The sequence below is a fragment of the Pelobates fuscus genome, chromosome 10 (genome assembly GCF_036172605.1).
Source record: "Pelobates fuscus isolate aPelFus1 chromosome 10, aPelFus1.pri, whole genome shotgun sequence".
NCBI lineage: Eukaryota > Metazoa > Chordata > Amphibia > Anura > Pelobatidae > Pelobates > Pelobates fuscus.
The window spans coordinates 94531488-94552111 of NC_086326.1; the positions used below are offsets into that span (position 1 = coordinate 94531488).

At 40.3% G+C, this 20624-nt stretch overlaps 2 protein-coding genes across 6 annotated transcripts in view; one reads left to right on the forward strand and one right to left on the reverse strand.

Annotated features, from left to right (window-relative positions):
- ZCCHC24 (zinc finger CCHC-type containing 24) overlaps positions 1-20624 on the forward strand; it is a 365856-nt gene that overhangs the window by 330451 nt on the left and 14781 nt on the right. The gene's annotated exons all lie outside the window — the stretch shown is intronic.
- Positions 1-20624, reverse strand: part of ZMIZ1 (zinc finger MIZ-type containing 1) — a 224665-nt gene that overhangs the window by 29226 nt on the left and 174815 nt on the right. Inside the window, exon 1 of one of the 5 annotated variants that reach the window (XM_063434178.1) lies at positions 10863-11038. The exons of the other annotated variants lie outside the window; for them this stretch is intronic. The gene's annotated coding sequence lies outside the window, so the exon portion shown is untranslated. Of the gene's footprint in view, positions 1-10862; positions 11039-20624 lie in introns of those variants that run through there. 5 annotated transcript variants of the gene reach the window in all.

A 20624-nucleotide genomic window follows, 5' to 3' on the forward strand; every position in this document is an offset into this window, starting at 1 on the left:
GCAGAAGCTCTAAACTTGCACATTATCTACTGTTTATCCCCCAGTGGGGTAATTTTTGTGTTGAAAGGATTCTTTTCTCCCGACACATCTGGCCTGGCTGTTTCATACCTGCTCATTTACAGAAAGGCAACATATGGTAGAATGGAAAGTCAAAGAGCAGAGTCAGGCTAATGGGAGGGCTCAGTCAGGTGCATTAACCCATATGCTTTAACAGACCTCATGTAACCCGAGACCTTCCATCACCCCTAACAGGAAGAAGGAAACATCTTTCTCACAGACATGGAGGGCAGTATGAGTTTGTACACTGTGAATGTACCAGTCCAAAACCTACCGATATACAATGTTCCGTTTACTTCTCTGCAGCATCTTAAAACACCACCGGTGATCTGTTTTAAGACGAGATTTCCAAAAACCATCTAATGCCAACTCCTCAAGCACACGGAATTAAGTGTAGCAATGCAACTAAGCACTGCATTCCATTTGTAATCTGCACATTAAAGGGACACTCCAGGGGGGAGCTGACTCCCCTCTGTTAGGGGCTCATGGGGGAAAAAAAAGAAGTTACAGACACTATTAAAAAAAAAAAAAAAAAAATCAAATCTGCAGGTATTCTAAGGACCAGGAAATGGCCCCCTTACTGTCTTAATGGCAGAGCTGTGCTGGCTATATTCCATGAACCCATCCTCAGCAGGATTTTATGGGCCATTTAATAAAAATAAATGAATGAAACCACTGCTCATGCTGACTGAATTGGTATCTATTACCTTGCAGAATAGCTTCACAAACGTTAATATATAAATGAAGATGCCTATTGTACTGCGCTGCAGTAGACGTGGCACTATATAGTAATTATAGTCTATGCGTGAATGTGTACAGATGAAGCACAAATTCTCTCCAAGAAATACATGAGAGAGTTGGTTAGAGGCACGTTTACGTATGGGGAGTGGGGTCACAGTTTCGCCTGTGAAATCACTGAGCAGGTATAAATAGACTGATTTATGCAAATCACTATGCATGCATAATTAACAGAATGCTGGCAGACTATGGCAGCATATATATATATATATATATATATATGTTAATACATTGCTAAACACAAATACACACACCAGTCAAACCAAATCTCCCTTTAACAGTGCTCTCACTACTGCAAGGGATTCTGGGTAGGCGTATGCAAATGAGCATTTTTGCCTCATAATTCCACTTTATACATGGATTCCTTGGAGATTGTGTTTGCTGTATACAACAGCTTTGAAACACAACTCAGGAAGAGGAGCAAAGACTGTGAACCACTCATGGACAGCTGCTTCGTTGTTAATGAGGTTGGTTACTGGCTTGCTATGGAGGCTTGGCGTTACTTGTAAAGTACATACCAACAGAGTTGTGGTGGGGAAAAAAGTGTGGATGAAAACTCCTTCCACCTGAAGTAAGTGGATAGTTAATACTATTACATTGCTAAACACAAATACTCACACCAGTCAAGCCATAAGACTTGCTTTTCCCACAGAAATCTCCCTTTAACAGTGCTCTCACAGTAGTTTGTTCGCATTTCACTATTTCTGGAATGATTTCCACACCATAGATTCAGGGACAGGCTTGTTGGCTCTTTGAAACAGACGCCTTGAAATGTAAACAAATAAGCTGGTCATGTGATCACAGCACAGTGGTTGTCTAATCGCACACTGCTGATCAGAGTTGCAATATACGCAGCACTGATGGGATATAGGTAATGGAAACAAACACAACGGCCTGTGCCTGACGCATGCTTTCTGATGCTGCAGTCCCTCAGGCAAAGTGTTAATGAGTGCCAACAGACGATGCTTACTGACGTTCAGCTAGGCTTGCACTCCACCTGACTAAACATCTGGGCGGTGTTACATGCACTCTCTGGAGGGGTTTATTAACACAATATGTTGGTACCACAAAACCGAACATTCCTTTAAGAAAAAAGATGAACAAAACACAGACGTGCAATGAATACTTAACGAAGGAGCAAGGGCTATTCTCACTCAGGAAGCACAAATATATACTTGAATGTCAAACATGCAGACTCTGATGTTTGCATTCCTACATGATCATGTTTTACCTGTCATAATAAAACTCTCATTTAGTAACATGGTTACACAGAAAGACTAGACAAGTCCCATGTGTAAATATGGCTCTATCTGTAATTGGATCGAGTGCTCAACATATCTAGTATTTTGTTACTTTTTCAACTCTATTTATCTTCTAATACTTTCTGTCATCTGTTACACTTGTTACTGCAAATCAACTAGCCAGTACAAGAACACAGTTTACAAAGAAAAGTTGATGTTTAGCTGTCACCTACAAAACATATGGATGATAAGGTCAAGCTAACTGGTACAGGGAAGTAATGGATCTGTGTTGCAGAGCATGATATGGCAAAATGCATAAAATGGGGGCTAACAGAGCTGCCGCTTCAGCCCCATGGAATAGGCGCATTATAAAAACAAAACAAACAAAAAATGTTATATATATATATTTGTTGATTCACTACTCCTCACATGATCTTGCTGTAAAATGTGGTGCGGATGGAATAGAGAACAGAAACAGAAGCAGGGGAACACATTTTTTTTTTACTGTATGGCTCCCTCGGCCCTGCTTACCTCTCCACCTCCTACAACGTCATGAAGGAGGCATGGCCTCTCTCACAATGGTCCAATCCAATGCTCCACATAGAGGAGCAGTGGGGACTAGATACACACGTGCATCCTTGTTAACCGAAGCTTGTAAGCTTGCAAGATGGACATGTAGACTGGGCTGAGAGATAAAAGAGGTAGATTGACATAGGGTATGTTTAGGCTTAAAAAGCATTCTGTAAGTGTCACAGCACCACCTCCTCCAGCCACAAGACACTTAATAAGTATTTCTCTTTTGGTGTTTTCTGTCTAGAAAAGTCTGTAATTAGGCCCATTGTAATCACCAGGCCCAATTAGCTCATAATCCATCACAGCACTGTAAAATAGTCATCTAAGAACCCACTAGGCCCAGCACAGTTGGGTCCTGGGTGTGCATTGGTCACTAGGCTATTTACAGCAACTACGGTGTAACAGCACTCAAAGACAATATGCTTGAATTGTCAGACAGGCAAGCGGTGAGGACAGACCACTCAGAATAAGTACTGTAGTACAAGGGTCGAGGCCAGTGGTTCATTTGAAGAATCAGTGACAGGCCCAATAAAAAGGGCAAGCTGTACAGAAGAGCTATCTCAAACACCAGGCAAGGCCGGTATTTTGAGAGTCATCAGAAAGCCACAGTAAAAGGCACTTATAGATACACTATAGGCACCCAGACCACATGATCTCAATGAAGAGGTCTGGGTGCCTCTGTCAGTTTACCCTGCAATTAAAAATTTTGCCATTCTGCAGGAATGGTTGTGTTTACATTGCAGGGCTTATAAACTAGTTGCTGTCATAATAAGAGCCACTAAAGGTACTTCTTCCATAACAGCCGAATAAAACTCAGCTGTTTCTATCAGATGGTCTCATATAAACCATTTGATTAGTGCAGTGCAGCATTTTGACGCGCATGCACACTTAATGTTTTCCCATGAGACACGGCTAACAGGGTACAATAGCATTAGGAATACACATTAGTATTCCTAACACTATAGTGTTCCTTTAAAGTCGCTACAGATGATATCGTCACAGTGCTATGCCCGAGTGACCAGGAGTTGCTTATTAGGGTAAAAGTTCAGGAAGTTTTAAAAGTAGCGTATAGGCCACACAATTGTTTTATTGTCTGGCAATAACTGAAAAAAGAGAGGGAAGTCATTTGACCATACAATAGGGTGTGTTCCATATTCTCAGTGCACACTCTGAACACTTCAATCAAACAAAAAAATAACTCCAGAGACCTGCAGGTTACTATAATCACTAAGAAGGCAATTGTAAAATAAGATAATTTAACAATAAAAGACAGCTCTATACCTTTCAAAAAGCCTTCCTAATGAGGTATTTTAAAAAAATCAGCAATCTAGTAGTAATCTAAATAACTGACATAGGCGATTGTCTGTTCTCAGAAACATAGGTTCATAAAAACTGTTCACCTGCAATGCAAGGTGCTAGATCATTTCTAAACTGCATAGCCATTTTAGTAAAGGTCCGGGAATCAGGTGCATGACAGTCTAAGAATAAAAGTTATGTTCTAGCTTTGGTCATGCTTCTATGAGCAAGAACAGCAGATAATTATTCTTATGGTTACTGGAATAACAGATAGATTGCAGTTAATCCAGTGCTTCTTTTCAACATTCTACAAAAACAATATTGCAATTAATATATCTTTAATACAAAAAAAAAAAAAAAAAAAAGTACTTCCAGGGAGTTTACAGATAACAGTGCTTACCCGGCAACATGTACACATGGAGCTCCTAAGCAACTGAGTGACAGCAATAGTAACAGCATGTGCAGGAAAAGGCTGATGTTGAATCTGTTATTACTGATAATTCTACTAGCACTTTCCTCTAGCAGATGGAAGGATCCTGATGCCACAGAGAAAATTTATGTGCAAGATTTTTATCGGAGCATTAACATATTCCCAAATAAGGATGAGCAATGTGGCAAACTACCAGGGTTATTCTAAAGCGAGACTTGTCAAGGAATCAGAGTGAGTTTTAAATTCAAGACCAAGATAGCCGAACTGGAAAAATATCGCCAACTCAACTATGCGTTCAGTTAGTCTAATTTTGGTCTTAAATTTGAAATTCATTTTAAATTCTCACTTGAGTAAATAACTGTGTGAGTGTTCCTATTGTTGTAAATTGTGTGTTTAGCTATTTGGGTGTCAATCTAACGTTAACTCTAATGCAACCCTTTGTTAAAATAAACCTATCCCGACCTCATTACAAACAAGAAGTCAAATACTAACATATAATCACTCTTACAAGTAATTGATGTTTAAAGATAAACTAGTAAACCGGTGTTAACAAGATAGATCACCATTCATCGGTAATATAGGGAAATGTACTAATATAGTGACAGCCCAGTGACCATTATATAATTAAGTGTGTGTAATATATAAATATAAGCACTGACATTGTGTTTTTATATAACTACACAACTTATGTTTCTGTAAAGAGAACACCACTAAGATTAGGGAAGCAAACAGTATTATTTTAGGGTAAGAATAGGTTAAGCCACCTGGCCTCATTGATATGCCAATGTCTAATGCAATAAAAGGCTTGTGGATGAGATCTATTCAAGAATGGTCACTTTAAAGAGCCTCTATTTCTATGAAACAATCTCATCACAGTAGGAAAACATTGAGCCTCAGGACTCTGGGCATAGTTAGCACAGATAACAAGTGGGGGAGGGAGGAATTAGTTCTTGCAACTACCAGCCCCAAATTCTCAAAGTTACAGAGAAGATAGGATGAAGGAGTTCCTGGTAGATGTGTTACTATATTCATTACTAAAGACATTTATCAAAATGTTCACAATTTTTCAATAACTATTTTTGTAATTTCAAATCACTCTTTACATCATTCCCCCATAAATAAATGAGTTATATCCATTTATTTTCCATCTTTTGGGGAGGGAGTGGGGCAATATGGATATATGCACTTTTCTTTTTTGCATTATAAAGGAGATTGATGCTATCTCCACCCTAATACATGTTGGTGATTGTATTCCTCTTAAATTGTACCTCTTGTACACAAACCTAACATGTAACAAATCATTTAATTGTATTCATGATATGATACAATTGCTCTAAAAATATTTGTAAAACTCTTGAATTTTTTTATCTTACTATTTCCTTTTAATCACTTTATTACATTACAAAGCAGGGTGACTTTTTATTGAAACCTCGTCGCCATATACTAAAATACTATATTAAACACAAAGTGGGCAGGAAAGATGCTATTGCTGGCCAGCAGCTTATAGTTCTATATGTAGCCCAGCTCTATGTTATATGACGTTGAGGCCTGGTACTGAGGTGGCAGACACACATGCTGTAACAAAGCTACAGGTTATACACTTTTAGTTTTGATATAAAGTGCAAACATAAAACACTTTTCCTGTGAATACACAGACAGGACAACATCCTATATATTTGTTTTTTGTTGGATGTATCTTTTATATATTTATAATTAATCAAAAGTTGTGTTTACACTCCAATCTGGTTTAGATTGTGCTTAATGATAGGGGTTAGCCAATAAGGGAACTGAACAAGATTCTATAAAAAGTTTTTTGTTTTCTTTTAATAGCACCCAAATTTTGAAGAAAAACAAATTTAAATATATACATTAACTCAGGGACAAGCTATAACAAGCAATAACCGGCACACTTAAAGGGACACAAAGCAACAAACCAACTTTAGCTTAATAAAGCAGTTTTGTTGTATAGATCATGTTCCTGCAGTCTCACTGCTCAATTCTCTGCCATTTAGGAGCTAAATCACTTTTGTTTCTGTTTATGCAGTCCTAGCCACACCTCCCCTGGCTGTGAAGATGTAACTTACTTTAAAAGTTTTTATCTCCTGTTCTGTAAATTGAACTTTAATCACATACAGGAGGCTCCTGCAAGGTATAGCAAGCTATTAACAGTGCAGGAGATAAGAAATTATAAGAAGGAAGGAATAAACATTAGATTTCTATTTACAGGAAGTGTTTAGGAAGGCTGTGCAAATTACATGCAAGGAGGTGTGGTTAGGGCTGCATGAACACATTGATTTAACTTAATTGACTTCTAAATGGCAGAGAATTAAGCAGTGAGACTGCAGGGGCATGATCTATACACCAAAACTGCTTCATTAAGCTAAAGTTGTTTTGGTGAGTATAGTGTCCCTTTAAGCTTAAGTCTTTTTGTTGCTTTGCGTGTCACTTTAAAGGACCACTATAGGCACCCAGACCACTTCAGCTTAATGAAGTGGTCTGGGTGCCTGGCCCAGCTAGGATTAACCCTTTCTGCTGTATGTTTACCTATGGGTTAATACAGCCTCTACTGGCTGTCTCATTGACAGCCGCTAGAGGCGCTTCTGCGCTTCTCACTGTGATTTTCACCGTGAGAAGACGCCAGCGTCCATAGGAAAGCATTGAGAATGCATTCCTATGGACTGGCTGAATGCGCGCGTGGCTCTTGCCGCGCATGCGCATTCAGCCGATGACGGAAGAAGAGGGAGGAGAGTCCCATCGCCGAGGGAGCTCGGCGCTGGAAAAAAGGTAAGGGATTACCCCTTCATCACCACGGGAGTTGGACCCTGAGGGTGGGGGCACCCTCAGGGCAATATAGTGCCAGGAAAACGAGTATGTTTTCTTGGCACTATAGTGGTCCTTTAAAGTGTTTCCATGAATGAAAGGAAAATAAAAGGATTTTACATCCTTGAATCATTTTTGTTCTGTAGGTTATATAAAGACACATATTAATGTGGTTAGTCTACAGAAATGGACAGAACATTTTAACTTGTTATGACTTTGATTAGCCAAGTGCCCTTAATAAATAAGAAACTGTTACTGTAAAAGTTGCCATTTTTTCCAGTTTGTGACTGCCAGTAAGAATCCTGACACAGGACTCTCAGGTTTGTCAAACAGCTGTTTACCTGTTATTCACTTCCAAAGTCTGTGTTGAAGGTGCAAAGAGGTCAACGCAGCTGCTAGTAGTTTAAGAGACCTGTCACACTCAAGAGGTCACATACATATGCATGTGACTGCAAATCTAAAAAAACCCAACCAGATGAAGCTTTGAGGATGTGTTCATAATCAAGAGTCTTCTTTTTTATATATATTAGTTCCAAGCTGCCCCCTCCAGATGGGGGGAGGGGGTACTGGACCAGGGGTACCCAAAGATCTCCATATGCTACAGGCCTACAACTTCGTTGATAGCATTTAGAATGGCATTTAGAATTGCAAAGCATGGTGATCTTTTAAGCACCCTTGAACTGACAAATTTTAACTAAACTGAGGTTAACCACCTCTTCGATCACCTAGCTGAACCCAGTTATGCTTTAGTCAGGGTTACAAAACAGTATTGGGGTTTCTAAAGTTATGTAGAGTGGCCTTGAACTAGCAAATAAAGCTATTGGGTGTGAAAGACACGATGTCTGGTCCAGATTTGGGATATTATCTTTTGATTAGATGTACGTATTTCCTATTCCATTAAACAAGTCTAGACAAATCTTCGTTGACCTAAACTCCCATTAATATTTGCCCGGTATTTGCTACCCTTTTGGTGGTCAATGATTTATTGTAGCTGCAGCCTACTAATAGAATAAAAAACAGCATTTTTAATAACTTTGCTCTACAGACGATACATTAACCCCTTAAAGACACATGACATGTGTGACATGTCATGTTCCCTTTTATTCCAGAAGTTTGGTCCTTAAGGGGTTAACGGGCCTTTGGTATAGCTTTTCTATCAGATTTACACTCTTCACAGGTGCATGCTTTCCCCCCAAAAAAGTTAATGCCTTGCAGAATGTCTGTACATGTACACCAATCTAACATCTCTCTGTCCGTACCAAGGCTAAAAATGTATAATATCAAAATAAGGATCCCAAGACAAGATTTCCATCAAAACAATGCTGTCAGTACTACAGCAGGCTGATGGGGAGCAGGGAAAGGTTTTGTGGCACTGAACGTTCAAGTCTCTCTATTCTCGTATAGCTCTGCCTGGTCCCTTGTGACTAATACTTAGTTGCAGCTACACCTCTTGTGACACCCACTGTCTCATGTCTGAGAAACCTATTATTATAGGTTGTATTTTGCAGAACTACAGCCACAGAATAAAACCAAACAGCATTTTAAGTATGTGCTCATTATATGTATATTAAAATACAAACACAATCAAACATTGCATTGTTTTATTTTCTCGTTTTTTTTAATTGTTTTACAAGACAGAATACCAAAATCATATATCCTGTCACATCCGCTACGAAAAGTAACACAACACCCATTTCTCTGAAGTATAGGAAACTAAGGGAGACATAACTCACTGACCAACCACTTTTGGCCATGTTAATTTTCACAGATCAGAGAGTCAATTCAATAAGTAGCTAATATTATTATTATTATTAAAAGATGACCAACATGTTCTACAGCACGTGTGCGTAAATGCAAAAAATAAAACAAAAATAAAGATTACACAAACTAAAATCCCGTTTTCAGCTTCAATATGCGCACAGTCAGAGCAGTGTAGAATTCACAACAATGCTTCTGTGGAAGTTATCAATGACAGATCTGTCAATCATTTTGTTAATCATGTTCTCCTAAATACAGGGAGGCAGAACAAGCACAAGCTCCACTCTGTCATCATACTGAAGCACTGTTAGTGTATTGTCACTACAATTACTACAACTGGATACAGATTGTTGGCCAATGGGAGAGGGGCTTCGTACGTCAATGACAATCCATTTAGCTTCCCAATTCCCACGTCCTAACACACTGTGAAAACCATAGACTGTTACCAGGAAGAGACAGGAATTCCAGACAGCAAATCACAGGAGTGCCATGTGGATCATTAATATACACTCTGGAAAAAAATCATATAATAAGACTTTTAATGCCAGTGCCCTCAATTGGGCGGTAAGGACTCAGAACAATGTACAAGGAAAGTGACATAGTAAATAACATATTTAAAGTGCAAGCTCTGCGGATCAGAGGGTCTCCCATATATCAAACGCATTTACATGTTTTCCTGTTTTCAGTTTATTTGCCTTTAAACGGTGTATTAAACTGCAGACCAGAGTGGCAAACTATTGGCCCACAACAAGCAAACTATTGACCCACAATATGTAATTCAAAGGCCAATACATTTATTACGCGAAGCACATTTTGGCAGTTTGTTGGCTAATGTAAGCAAAAGAGGATTGAGTCATATAATGAATGGACCACAGCCGTACCCAAGACATTCAACAGTCTCATAAACCTATTCACTTAACTTTCCATAGTAAGCTGGCCACCACTTCATACCTCTGTGAGCAGAGTAAAATACCAATGAGATTATAAAAGTAAACAGTGCAAAGACCACTGCTACCACAAGCTGCTTACAAACCCAGAACTGCTGACAAGGCAAGTATCAGACATCATATGTTACGGCCCAGCGTACCTGCATGCCTATGAGGCCAACCACCATTACCAGAGGGCCTTCTATGCGTTTCAGCACCATATGGCACCAAAGGGGTTAGGGTATGCTTTTGATGCCCATACGTCTTCCCATACCATGCTGAGTATCACGTCACCCATAATGCACTATTTCACAAGCATACGGTCTGTACAAAACAGATAGAAAGATTTCAACCCCCCCCCCACTCCCTCCTCCCCATCCTTACTAGAAGAAAGCTACTTACCCGCAAGTTTATTCAAACCAGTCTTGCGTCTCGCTACCCCCCACCACTTTGCTCCTCCTGCGCTGCTCTCTCCTCTATAGCAGAGGGGGACCACATATGTCTCAAAGCACTTTCAGACAACACAGCTTCCCAGTACAGAAAAACAAAAAAAAGCAGCGAATGCTCAAATCTTTAATTTCTGCACAAGATAGGCAGCAGTTATCCTCATGCTGTCTCTGTTCTTCCTCTCTAAGGACACCCAGCTCAGTTTCTCGCGTTCTCCTGCCTGTCCAGCTACTGCACAACACTCATCAATTATTAATTGCTTGTCTCCAGATTTCCAGGCAAAACCAATAACAGATGGGCTCCCTACTAATGGCTCACTATGTACCAGCCAACTGGCTGTGTATGTATCCAGCCCCCAGAGACAATGAAGAGAATCAGGTTAAGCCTCCTAACTTCACACATGCCCAGGCAGACACAATGTAGTCTCCCAGCGCAGTGCTGCAGTGTGAGACCTGCTCAAAATCCCCACCGTGAGCCTGGGGAAACAAGACAGATTTGATCAGGGGGTATGCCTACCTCAGTACCATGCGGCAGGATTATTCAAGCTTTTTCCTTTCTCCACTCTCTGTCTAGAGAGCTGGCTGTTTGCTGCTACACACACACACATACACCACACAGCAACCATTCACACACACACATTCACACTCAGGCTGCCTCAGTCATTCGCCAGAAGGCAGGGAAGAGAGACAGAGGAGGAGGAGGGGGGCTGAAAGTGTAGAGGGAGAGAAAGGGAGGAAGAGAAGAAAAAAAAAAAAGCAGCTCACATTACCAAACTTACACAGAGGGGAGGTGCTAAGCAACATCATTTAACCCTTTCACAGGCAGAAAAGCATGCAGGGGTGTCTGGCTCCTAGCCAATCAGCTAGTGAGAACCCAGTCACCTTCACTGGCAACACAGGGTCAAAACCAACATGGGAGCAATTGCAGATTTATTAAAGGGCTCTGATGCCCCTCCTCCTCCTCCTCTTACCACACTGCTCTTCATCTTAGGATACCTCTGATTGTCCTATCAGACATGATAAGTGATTTGGTACATGACAACAGGGGCCACACTCGCTCAGTGTGAATGTTGATCGCACCTAAATCTAGAGTGATCAATGGGAGTATCGCAATATCAGCATGTAAGCCAGCAATCACCAACATCCCGGCTAATGGCATGAGAATTAGAGGCTGGTAAACAAGAGATGCTGTTGTACATCACATGTGACATGCCCCTGATGTGAAAATCATCCATTAAAAATAAAACAGCTTGTATGGAAACACTAACACACTTAAAATCAGTGAATAAACTAGATTAGTCTTAATGTGGTCTTATATTTTATATATATATATATATATATATATATATATATATATATATATATATATATATATAAAGTAGGATTCACAAATAACATATATATATATATTTTATTTTTTATTTTTTATAAATCCCTTTTTCAAGGGGAGGGGTTATGGGGGTAATGTCACTTTCTTCTTCATCTAAGTTTAACATGAAATTCATTTCAGCTCAACAAATGTATGTGCCAGCAAACCTCAGTCTCTACCCACCCACTGCTATTAAGACATTAAGGAGCCTTATCAGTGTTGACACAACGAGAGTCCAATAATCAATTTGTGTGAAAGCCATTGTGAGTTCACCTACTCAGTGCTCAGAAGACAGTAAGGCGTCATGTACATTATACAATGGCCTGTGTTCTCCAATACACAGCAACGTAACGGGTTAATAATCACAATTCATAATAAGTAAGGAAGCAACTTTTCAACTTATCCCCTTATGATTCCCCCTCCAGGATCTTTCTATCCCCACATAAAAAAAAAAAGTGTTCAGTACCACTGCACACTAGCAGTAAATTGTCTTCTGGTTGTTAGGGAAAAGGAATCTGTTTTTAAGAATGAAGTGGCTTTTACGAGTTGTGGGGGATGGGAGCCAGTAAGCAAATCCTGCAAAAGCTGCAGTGGAAGGCTACTAGTAAATGTGCTCTTGACAGAGCCCTAGAGCTAACAATCATCTGCCACATGGTTAAATACCGTTAACACAACATTTTCAGGAAAGCTAAAACTGATGGGTGAGCTCCCAGTCAAACAAACAAGTGGGCGACATATGATTTAGCTGCACGGATTTTATGAGGTCACGGCACAAAGTTGCCCCATCATTAAAGAGGGTTACTTAACTGTGTTCTATGTAATCCATAATCATGCTAAGAACTGGCCTAAATGACATCTGCAGAGACAAAACTAAAAGCAGAAGTTCAACACTTTTTTTCTACAAACCACGCAAGAGGAAGATATATATACATACACACACACACACACACGCGTATATTTTAAGGTCTACAGTGTTATTGCTGGTATTGCTAAATCTGTTATTGCATTGTAGTAGTAAATTGATCCATTCTTAAATGGTTTGCACTTTATAAATAAAGGTAATTAGAGCGCCTCTACTGTTAAATAAAGAATACACTTAATAATAATATTTTGTTGCTGCATATCATTTTAGCCAAGAATAAGCAAAAGCTGTGTTTTGCCAGATGCTGCTGTAGTGAGATCTTATGTCAATGAAAGCTCTTAAGAAGCATCAACAAGCAACAGAGTCACCACCACAGTGTACAGGCTGTAGCTCAGAATGCAACCTGAAGTTTAAATAATATTTATTGGACAGTCCAACAACAGACCTCTCAAATGCCATACATTTACCAGGTTTTGAATAGATACAACGTTGCTCAGTGATGCACGATGTTAGCTAGACAAACTGACTTTTAAAGAGACTATTAGAGTCACCCCATTCGTGGGATTACTCTCTTTCCCTTTGGTTCAGAAAGGATGGCTATGCTAAATTAAATTTACTTGGTTCTTCAGTTGTTTTTTTGAACACTGAAGTTTAAGACATACTTTCTTCCAATACAGGACGTATCTAGTTCTTTGGCCTGCAGAATATTTCTGCCAAATGAAGTTTCCATTTACTGAAGGTCTACGTAAATCTAAGACAAAGGAAATTATTGCTTTTCAATGCTCTCTCTGCATTTAAACGCAATATGTAAAAGACATAAATAAAATGAGCTTTTCATGAGACTGCCCTATTGCTTTCGTGGGTGCTATTATACAACATTGTTGCGGTGAGCACAGATAGGGTACCACCACACGGTCAAAGGGTTTAAAATAGACAATATTGTAGTTTACAAGGAGTTGTAAAAGATTAGACAATACAATGTAGTAGGGATCGACCGATATTGATTGTTTAGAGCCGATACCAATAATCTGTGAACTTTTTATTTTGAACCTTATTTTTTTTTGCAAATCTTTTTTTATTACGTGGTAAATGCACAAAATATACATGCCAGTCATTGTTTTATGTTTTCAAGAATATTTATATGTGTGTGTGTAGTGGATGCAGTGAGAGTATTTGCTTAGTAAATGCAGTGTGTGTGTGTGTGTGTGTTTGAGTAGTGGATGCAATGTGGGTAGTGGATGCAGTGTGTGTGTGTTTGTGTAGTGGATGCAGTGTGGGTAGTGGATGCAGTGTGTGTGTGTTTGTGTAGTGGTTGCAGTGTGGGTAGTGGATTCAGTGTGTGTGTGTGTGTGTTTGTGTGTTAATATGTGTCCTCCCCACCCCTTACCTCTCTCTTAGTGCCCCCCCCCCCATTCCCCTGTTACTCTCCCTTCTCTTTTAGTGGTCCCCCCTACCCCAGTGTTATTTTTCCCTTCCCTCCACTGTACCTTAGTGTCCTCCCTTAATGTTCCTCTCCCCCCCTAGTGTTCTTCACCCCCCTTCCCTGTCCCATAGTGTACTTCACCCCCTTCTCTGTCCCATAGTGTTCCATAACACCCGCCTTACATAGTGTTCCTTTCCATCCCCCCATGATCCTTACCACGCCCCTTCCCCCAGTGTTCCATACCATCCTCCCCCTCCCCCCGTCCCATAGTGTTCTACCACCCCCGTCCCACAGTGATCCTTAACACCCAACCCACCCCCGTCCCTTAGTGCCCCTCTCTCTCTCCTCGGTCCCTGTTCCCCGGTGTGCCTCCTGGTAGCGTGGCCGAGCAGAGTAGTGCACACTGCGGTACAGGAGATTCAGTCTACTGTATCCGGCCAGACTGACAGAAAGTGCTCTCTCAGTGAGTACTTCCTTTCAGTCTGGCTGGGTACAGGAAACATAAGTTCCTGTACCGCAGTGCGCACTGCTCTGCTCGGCCATGCAACACAGAATGTGAACTAAGTGACAGTAGGTCTACATATTCCTTATTTATAGAAAAGGCTAGTGTAGATTGAACATTGGACTGGCCACTGTGCAGGGGTCCTGTGGCTAACATCGCTTTAATGAATACTCAAGGTGGTCACTGAGTTAGAATAGAATACTAAACGCAGTCTAATGCTGAGGCCCAGTAATAATTAATAATAGACTAATATAGCAGCAAATTTCTGGCGCGTGTTCTTTATATATACAGCAGCTGAACCTTCCCAAACCAGAGTCTCTTCTTTCTGGTCTTGATACAAATAGAACGGGGAATGTAGGGAAGCAGTGCTTAACAAATAAAATCCTTGTGTGGAATCCAATGGAGCCAATATAAAAGAGAACACGATCAGGAAAACATGCGGCAATTATTAGTCTTAGGGCATTCTGTTCTCCTCTTTATAACTATCTCCATCCAGTGGCCAACAAGAAGAATTACAGCTAAACATGAGTTCACAAAATTGGTATGTGAGATTCAAACATCTGTACTTGGACAATTTGTAGACCAGAATGCAATGCCAAATGAATTAAAACCAAAAGAAAATTTGCTCGATATTACACTGCAAAAAAATCTGTAGTTACCACAATCTCAATATCTGAGTGTTTTGCAACATGTCTGATGTCCAGAGACAGGTGTATAGACCTCAAATAGCACAGCGTTTACAACTTTTTTCTGGCATAGTTTTATTTTCCCATACATTAGGGACTCTTGGTATACATTACTGAGACACACGAGTCACATTTACAAGCTGCTGCTGAAGAATGTTAGGCAGTTTCTACCACCGTTCTGTTCCTCTCCCTTTACTGATATACTAGGTGAGGTGCTGGGGAAAGTAAGTCACACTCTCCGTAATACCCTGACCTCATATCAATATGAGCAGTGGAACAGTTAAAATGATGATAGCAGCCATGGACACACAGGAGCTGCTATAGGTTTGCATTCTAGTGAAAGTCTGGGCTGCATCTTCTGGAAATTGGTGTTCACAAATTCATGTGTACAACTGCACATGTGTTACATTTCATAGCAAGTAGAATAGCAAAATACAATATCTGATGTTACAGCTGCTCAGGAAGAAAAGTTATTTTTAAAGAAACGTGTTGATATATATTGTCTATGCACATACACAAAACTCTATGAGAATTTTTGTGGATAATCATCTAAAATGGATGCCCATACTCAGAGAGACAGGGACAGATGAACACATTGTTTGGTAACTTACACAAGGCACACAAGTTGCTATGGTGCTTGAAAGGTCATTATGCAACCCCTATACATTGTCACAGTTTTTCTCTTCATATTTTATCAAGTCAATATGTTCTAGTCTGCAGTCATGTGGTGACAATGTACTAAATATTTGATGGCTTTGCTGATTTGTTTGAGTGTTTGTGCTTTATTATTTCATTGTAGAAATAATACATTGACTGAGCAACTTCATGTTCTTATCTTAACATGCTAGAGCTATGAGTTGTCATCAAACAGTTAAAGAGACACTATAGTCCCCAAAACAACTTTAGCTTAATGAAGCAGATTTGGTGTATAGATCACGTCCCTGCTGTCTAAGTGCTCCATTCTCTACCATTTAGGAGTTAAAGAATCACTATAGGGTCAGGAACACAAACATGTATTCCTGACGCTATAGTGTTTAACCCACCATTTAGGTGGCTTGCCATCCCCCTTAGCCCCCCTATAAAAGTTTAAAACTCACCTTATTTCACGCGCTGCGCAGGTCCGCCGGCGCTGGCTCAGCCCGCTTTTTGACCATTAAAATGGCCGATTTTTAGCTAATCCTAATTGGCATGGAGGCGCGGCCAAATGCCATTTAGGCTAATCATGACCTCCTCATAGAGATGCATTAATTCACTGAATCACTATGAGGAAAATTCAGCGTCTCCATGCAGAGCGTGGGGACGCTGAGCGTCAGGGCTGCTTTTTCGGCAGCACTGAGCCAGGAAGCCCCTCCAGTGGCCATCTAAGGAGTGGCCACGTGGAGGTGTCGATAGAGGCAATGTAAACACTGCCTTTTCTCTGAAAAGGCAGTGTTTGCATGAAAAAAGCCTGAAGGGAGCCATTATACTCACCAGAACAACTGCATTAAGCTGTAGTTGTTCTGATGACTATAGTGTCCCTTTAAATTACTTTGTTTTTGCAGCCCTAGCCAAACCTCCCCTGGCTGTGACTCGCAGAGCCTGCATTTAAAAAATGGTTTCAATGTCAATCAGAACACATAAAAAAATGTAAACTGGTATTTAAACTTTTATACATTGTGAACTTCTGTATGCCTTGGTTTAATTAAGACTTGTGATAATGCAATACCATTCTAAATCCTTGTAAGGTACACTTCTTCCTAATTGTACATGCACGTACATATGATTCTGCTGATTTTGGTTGTGTCCAGTTTAAGCTGGGATACTAAAAATGCTCACATCCCTCCAGGACAGGCATCTTTATGTGAGGGCTCCGAGAGGTTTGGACAGGCTGAGAAAACAGTGAATTGAATGACTCATTGTAAAGGCGAAATGCCTAAGGCTATGTACCTTTACTGGAGTTATTGAATACAAGAGGTTAAGAGCCCAAATTATTTCTCATTAACCCCTTCTCGCCAGGTTTGAAAAAAAATGTTTGTTCCATTATGTTGAACATTTGTTGGGATGACAGTTTATTTACACATGGAAAAAGAAGAGCAATGGCTTGTGCCACCACCCAGATGTTAGTGAAATGCAATTCATGTCAGGCTCAGCCAGCCAAACAGACAGGCTGAGTCTGCAGGGAATGTGAATTAATTCTTATTTCTGGTGACAATGTTGGCAGAGTATTATAAGCATAGTAATTCACAAAACATTAACATTAAACAGTAAAAAAATAAATTCAAAATACAACATTGCAGCATGCATGTTTTAATAAGGAACATTGTACCTCATAACAACTAAACTGCCTTGTAGTGATTGCTATGACACTTTGAGTTCTTTCTCCCAGTCAAATCATTTTGGGCAGGTAATGCAGAAATTCATATTTTACATAGTCTGAGAACAAGCAGATTGGTTTATGGAAAAAGCCCCATTTTTGTTAAACTACTCTCAAAGAGGGTATGACACCCAAAGGCTCATAATACTATAACCACTACAATTAGCGTAGTAGTAATTGTGCTTAGAGTGAATCTTTAACAAGAACACAGATACCCACCTACAAAGCACTGCGTCAAAAGAACAACAATCATAACAGATCATTTTCTGCATCCCTGCCACAGATTAAAGGAACACTATAGTCACCTAAATTACTTTAGCTAAATAAAGCAGTTTTAGTGTATAGATCAGGGGTAGGCAACCTTTTAGCAGCACTGTGCCGAAATATGATTGTGATGTCCCATAGCGTGTCGGTCCTATTTCTTTAAATTGAGGTGTGCATGTTGCCATATTCTGCTTGTGTTATTTATACTGCATTTGCTTTGTATCGTTGTATTTGTGCGTATATGAGCTAATATATTGTATATGTTCATTAATAGTTTGTGGTATCATGTATAATACCTATGCATTTGGGCTGTGTATGGGGGCTGCTTGTGGAATTGTGTGTGTGGGTGGATATGTCACATTGTGTATTTGGTAGTGTGAGTATGTGTGGGGATGTTTGGGGTATTGCATGTGAGAGGCTGCATGTGGGGTTGTGTGCATGTATGGGGATTGTTGGTGGTGTTGTGTTTGTGCGGACTGTGTGTGTGTTTGTATTATTTGTATGAGGGGAGGGTTATTCTGCAGCTCTGAGGCTTCCCTGGGTTTTAGTGGGGACCAGGCTGGCCAGGTACAGCTCAAGGACAGAAGCTGCAACAGAAAGCTGTGGGCTGCTCTACTCCAGTGTGGATTCCCATCCACAAGTGCTGGGAGGAAGTGATCTGAGATCACTTCCTCTACGTGCTGCAATGCATAGATGGAGGATTGTCCTTCACCCCATTTTCGTATTAGCAGATATCTGAAGTTTCACTGGGACTCCTGACAGGCCAGAGCCTGTTTGGCTCTTGTAGCCTTGAGTGCCGTGCAAAGGCACCTAGAGTGCCGTGCAAAGGCACCTAGAGTGCCGTGCAAAGGCACCTAGAGTGCCGTGCAAAGGCACCTAGAGTGCCGTGCATGGCACTAGTGCCGTAGGTTGCCTACCCCTGGTATAGATCATTCCCCTGCAATTTCACTGCTCAATTCACCGTCATTAGGAGTTAAATCACTTTGTTTCTGTTTTATTCAGCCCTAGCCACACCTCCCCTGGCTATGATTGACAGAGCCTGCATAAAAAAAAAAAAATCTGGTTTCACTTTCAAACAGATGTAATTTACCTTAAATAATTGTATCTCAATCTTCAAATGGAACTTTAATCACATACAGGAGGCTCTTGCAGGGTCTAGCAAGCTATTAACATAGCAGGGGATAAGAAAATCTTAATTAAACAGAACTTGCAATAAAGAAAGCCCAAATAGGGCTCTCTTTACAGGAAGTGTTTATGGAAGGCTGTGCAAGTCACATGCAGGGAGGTGTGACTAGGGTTCATAAACAAAGGGATTTAACTCCTAAATGGCAGAGGATTGAGCAGTGAGGCTGCAGGGGCATGTTCTATACACCAAAACTGCTTCATTAAGCTAAAGTTCTTCAGGTAACTATAGTGTCCCTTTAAATGGAAGCCACTGAAACATACTAAAGAGTTTGCAAAATTAACAGGACAAGCTTGGGCTATGAATCTGCCTGTAAATGTTGCATCCGTCATTGCATATTATGCGGCTCAATGAATGCACAAAATTACACCACACTGACCCCGTTTTATATATAGGATTAAATTTCAGGCTTCAACAATAAATTGTAATCTGCTTAAAAGGTGCAAGGGATTCTCCACATGTATCTTACTGCTTCCTAGGTCATGACTAAAGGTATAATGGGATCGTATATTGCAGTAAACATTCTGTAAAGGAAACAAGGGGGTGGGGGATAATAAGCAGCAAAAAAGTGAGGGATAGATGAAGAGAGAGAAGGGAAATTGAGAAAATAGGTAATGAGGCAGAGGGAGAGAGATTATGAAGGTGACACGCAAACACAGAAAGAAGAGAGGAGATGGGTGGAGAAAACATGCCAGAACGCCTTATTAACTTAGAAATAAGTATCACGTCGTCTGTGCCAACTACCTATTAGGAAAACTCAATAAAAGGTACAGAATTCCCTGGCAGAAGAGCATACAACCATCTAGTTAGAAGTGCTACAGCCCAGAGCATCTGGCACCGCACACATTGTAAGCCCTATGGTGACAGGATGAGATAGTGACCCTGTGAGAGATCCCAGCTCTCCCTCCTCGACGTAACCATGGCAACCATTCTCTGCACTCAACGTGCAGGCTAACCGGAAAATAAAGGAAACACGCGCGGGGAAAAAAAAAAAAACACAACACACTCACAGGCCATGCCATACACAATCCACACTTAACCGATTTACTTTACGATGGTAAGGAACATTGGTGTATTGTTTGATGTGCATTACTAAATGGTTAACCAGGTGAAGTGGCCTTGTATGTTTCCATTGTGTCTTAACACCAGCAAGCATAGCCCTATCTCTAAGGTTAAACATGAACGTGTTGTACGCACACAATGATCACACTGGGGAATGTAGGCTAACAGTGCCTAGCACAGTGCCTAACAGATACAATTAGGTGTAAACATGAACACTTATACTAGCCTTAATAGAAATATATATTAATATAAACTGTGAATTCAGGGCCTTCCCTGAAACCTTTAACCCATTAACGACCACATTGAAACATTTGCAGATATCACTCTCTGGACCCTAAAAACCAAACTCTAAGGCTTTGCTTTCATTAAAGGTGTAAGAGTAAGACTAGATTTTGGCATAGAATTCTTAAAGAGAGCGTGTTATTAAGATGATATACACCATCACTGGTCCTGAATGACGTTATGGATGAAAGTTGAGAATAATTCCATTACAACAAGCCAAGCTTATCAAAATGGAATGCTTATTTTTTTTTATTTAACAATTGCAGGTCTGAATAGAGCTGCAAACAAAATAT